At 36.4% G+C, this 5,077-nt stretch overlaps 1 pseudogene; it reads left to right on the top strand.

Annotated features, from left to right (window-relative positions):
* Window positions 1–3,929: 3,929 nt before the first annotated feature.
* LOC121967961 lies at window positions 3,930–5,077 on the top strand (annotated as a pseudogene).

The raw sequence follows: 5,077 nt of genomic DNA, 5'->3' as shown, positions 1-5,077 counted from the left end.
TATAAATATAGCCATGATTTCAGTAGTCAGTACAACACTAGTAAATGATTTTTTTTTTCTACTACTTGTATAAGCTATCAATATTATAAAAGGCTACTCTATCCAAAAGAGATCTTAGTGAACTTTATTTGTCTTGGATGTCAATCTAGACACTTGCATGCATCTATTTTATTTTATTTTATTTTTAAATCAGCATCTCTTAAAAAAAAATACTATATTCTATAATTATTTAAAAATTTTAATCTTAAATACTATAACTTAATTAAGTATGAAGCTTGAATCTAGAGAATTTTTTTTTATTAATTTAAATATATTATAATTTAATCTTTAAATTTTAAAATCTTAAACTCTTGATACATATAATATACCCTATGAATATTCAAAATTTTTAATTTTAAATACTATAATCAAAACTTGAACGTTAACAAAAACTCTTATTAATTCATATCATTATATATAATACAACTCTTAAATTCTAAAATCTTAAATTTATACCTAAAATAAAAAAAATAAATTAATGAATTTACCTGAATCACTGTCATACAGTGGCGTGGCGAATGGTCCACGAGATAGCAACGGCGTGTGAATATTGCCGTATACAACATATATTTTTTGGCATCACAAAATTAATTTTGTGATGTCACTCATGTGAAGTTGTGAAACGTGCTCCTATATATATAACGTGCTACTATATGAAACTTTGGTCTTACCTAATTAATGCGCACAAGAAAATTAATCGACAAATTAATTGTGAAACTGAATTCGAACGTCCAAAATATACGTTGGTTGTGCATTTCTCAAAATTCTATTGCAAACTCGTTAGATGTGCATGTGTTTGTTAATGTCATATTTTCTAATTTCACGTACCTAACTTTAATAATAATAATAATAATAATAATATTATTATTATTATTATTAAAATACTTATCATATTCCCGAAATACCCTTACTTCCTTTTATGAAGTAATCATAAAATTTCTTTATATTTTTTTCTATCTATTAAAAATCCACTGTTCTCAATTTACGCTCTCAAATTCAGATTTAAGCTAGATATAGATGTTAAGAAGATTTACTGAAATACATTAATTTTGATTTAAAGTGATTTGAAATTCTTTAGGTCCATGAATCAATTTTGAATAATGAAACTGACTGAGTTTCATATTTTTTTGAATCAGGGGAGTCCTATGAACTCATTGATGATATTGATTAGTGAGTATCATTATCTTATGTCTTATAACGAGCTTATAATAAATTTTACCGAGTCTTACAAATTTTAAAAATTCACTCATTTCAACTTATACTATCGAAGTTAGATTTAAGAGCATAGATACATTAAAAGTAAGACTAATATACTCTTGGAAGCCTTTTTAATATATTCATGTCCTTATATCTAAATTCGATAGTGTAAATTGAGAAGGGTGAATTTTTAAACAGGTAAAGCAACAAATTTGAAGAAGAGAGAAACTTTTGAGAGTAGTGAAAAGGAGGGGTATTTTAAGAATACAATGTATGATTTGAATATTATGAAAGTTAGATACGCGGAATCAAAAATCTCAAAATCTACATATATGTTTCAGTAAAATACTAATAAAACAATACAAATGAATAAATCAATACTAATTGTGGCAAAAGGTAAAATTGTCACGTCAGCGACCCCTCCATAGTAGCCCTATACTTTCTAGAAGGGGATAAATCATAAGAGACTTCGCCCCGTAACAGTAGCACTTACAAGGGATGAGACAACTAACTGGGTATTTCACACCCGCTGGAAATCAACCCAGGCCTATATATGGTAACACCCTTATATGCATGAACCATCTACACAAGCCCGTGGGGGTAAACCCTCAATACTAACAATATATAAGATGCAATGTAGTTTTCATAGGCAGAACTCTATGGCCTATTGATTTAACGGGTAAATTATTTCTTCAAAACCTACTATAAAATCTTCTAGCTCCTTTCATGCATATAATATTTACTTCTAGGTCCCTAATGGGATGTTTTTAACATCAAGATCTAACAGAGTAAAAAGTGAAGCAGTTCCTCCAAGATGACTGTTGAGATTCAATCAAAGTCCTATATTGAAAGTGGAAAAGATAATAAATTTTGAAATAATGTATGATATCTTCATTAGAATGAGACCATTTGGGTAGAGCCCAAGAGAAAATCCATGAGGGTCTAGTCCCAAAGTGGATAATATCATACTATTGTGGAGATATGTGAACATTCTTTTGCACAACAAATGGTATCAGAGCCATGATCCAGACCAGATGTCATATGGGGTGACCTTGAACGAAGTTGAGGGTGAGCTCGGAGTATGTCAAGGTGATCGGATGCTCACGGGAAAAGCCTGTAGTAGGTTAAGGTGACTAGATGTTCGCTGGGAGGTCCGGAGAAAGTCAGGGTGACCTGATGCTTACAAAGAGACCTGGAGTAGGTCAGGGTGATCGGATGCTCGCGGAAAAAATCCGGAGCAGGTCAAGGTGATCGGACGTTTGCAGGGAGGCTCGGAGTAAGTCAGGATGACCGGGTGCTTGCAGGGAGGCTCGGAGTAGGTCAGGGTGATTGATGTACGCAGGGGGCTCTGAGTAAGTCAAGAGTGACCGGATACGGATGCTTACGGGGAAGGTCCAGAACAGATCAGGATGATTGGATGCTCGCGAGGAGGTCCGAAGTAGGTTAGGGTAATCGAATGCTCTTGAGGAGGATCGGAGTGGGTCAGGGTGATTGGATGCTTGCGGGGAAGGCTTGGAGTGGGTCAGGGAGATCGGATGCTCGCGGGAAGGTCTGGAGCAAGTCAGGGTGATTGGATATTTACAGGGAGGTCTGGAGCAAGTCAAGGTGACCGAATGCTCGTCGGGAGGCCCGGAGTGGATCAGAGTGACCTGATGCTCGCAGGGAGGCCCGAACCATGAGAGTAATTGTGGTCCTTCATTTGAGGGGAGTATTGTTGGGATTCAATCAAAATCTCACATTGGAAAGATTCGGAAAAGATCATGGGTTTAAAAAGATGTAAGATATCTCCATTGACATGAGACCTTTTGGATAGAACCTGAGAGATAAGTCATGAGGGCATAGACCCAAAGTGGACAATATCATGTTATTGTGAAGATATGTGAACATCCTTTTGTACAATAGTGGCCCATACTCTTTGGAATGAAGTAATTCATGGGGGAGGGGAGCATTTGCCCTAGCTAGCACAGTAACCCTTTGTATGAAGGAGATTAGTCATCCAGCAAAGCATTTTATACTCATTGAAAATTGATCTATAAAGATATATTGTAACAACTACTTCTACAAATACCAATTGCATAAATGCATGAGAGGAACTTATGAATGTATAATATAAGTTGTATTGTGAATTTATATATATATATATATATATATATATATATATATATATACCAATTGCATAAATGCATGAGAGCAACTTATGAATGTATAATATAAGTTGTATTGTGAATTTATATATATATATATATATATATATCAGTTTTCAGCAGTTATTGATGTTCAGTGTTCAGTCATATGTAGCACATCCTTTTTGATTCCCACACATATATAAGACTACTATTCACATCCTGATACAATTAATTATTAAGTTTCATAAAAACAAAAAAAAAAAAACTTTATGGGTCATATAATGTGATTGGCAGTGGGCACCATTGACTCAATTGCTATAACCAAATACGCCTAAAATTGAAAAAATAAAATAAAATTGAGCTTTATTAATGCGGAAGGACCATAACTTTAACTCGGGCCTGAGTTATGACATTGGTCCCAGCACTACTCATCCAACAATGTCACCCCCAAGCTCCTATAAAACGGCAGCTTCTCGTTCTTGAGCTTCTCAAGCATTATATTAATTCAACTAGAGCTAGTTCATCTAGCTAGCTAGCTTGCTGATTAATTAATTGATATAGTTGAGGATGGCCGCAGGATTATCCTTAGATCACCCTTTGCCGTTCATCTTTGGCATCCTTGGTAATCTCATCTCTTTCATGGTGTACCTGGCGCCGCTGTAAGGATTCTTAATTAATTATATTCTCTGTTTAATTTTCGTATATATATATCCCGGCTGATCACCTACTTACAGAGCAATATAATTAATTAATATTCTTCCACGCTGCTCGAATGAAATGCAGGCCGACGTTCTACAGAGTGTGCAGGAAGAAATCCACAGAGGGATTCTCGTGCTTGCCTTACGTGGTGGCTCTCTTCAGCGCCACGTTGTGGATCTTCTACGCGTTGCTCAAGCCCAACGCCTACCTCCTCATCACCATCAACATTGTCGGCTGCATCATCGAGACTGCCTACCTTCTCCTCTTCTTCGCCTACGCGTCCAAGGCCGTGAAGGTATATTTGTATATATATAACTACTTGGAAGTGGAGTGATGATGATGGATCAATGCTCATGCAATTAATTAATTAATTAATTGCGATATGTATATAATGCAGATTTACACAGCGAAGCTGGTTCTGTCTGTGAACCTGGGCGTGTTCGGTCTGATCCTGGTGCTGACTCTGTTTCTGACGCGAGGCTCCCAGCGAGTGCAAGTTCTCGGCTGGATTTGCATGTGTTTTTCTGTCAGCGTCTTCGTGGCTCCTCTCAGTGCCATTGTAATTAATTATAACTACAATTAATTACTAATTCTATTCCCACTATATATCATGCTCATCGCGATCGTACGTTCATGCCGTTCTGGCTCTCATTCTTCCTCACCATCAGTGCATTCTACGTCGCGGTAATTATATTGACGCTAGCTGCATATTTATCTCTTCAGTAATTTATTAACTTGTTTACTTACTTGGCAACTTAATTACGTTTATTTCTTGCTCGATCGATCAGCTCCCCAATGTGCTGGGATTTATCTTTGGGATTCTGCAAATGCTGCTCTACATAGCGTACAAGGACAGGAAGGAGGAAAAGTCTAACGACAACACCCTACCGATCGCGGAGAAGTCTAACGACAACAGTACCCTGCCGGAGATGGTGAACAAGGATTCACAGTTATCGCAACCTGAAGGTGATGAAGAAAAGGTGGCCATTCAGGTGCTGAACAGTCTCGAGGTTTGA

This window comes from Zingiber officinale, chromosome 3B, assembly GCF_018446385.1.
Source record: "Zingiber officinale cultivar Zhangliang chromosome 3B, Zo_v1.1, whole genome shotgun sequence".
In the NCBI taxonomy this organism is placed as follows: domain Eukaryota; kingdom Viridiplantae; phylum Streptophyta; class Magnoliopsida; order Zingiberales; family Zingiberaceae; genus Zingiber; species Zingiber officinale.
The sequence above is the reverse complement of the archived record's forward strand: the minus strand, read 5'-3'. Positions and strand labels throughout refer to the sequence as shown.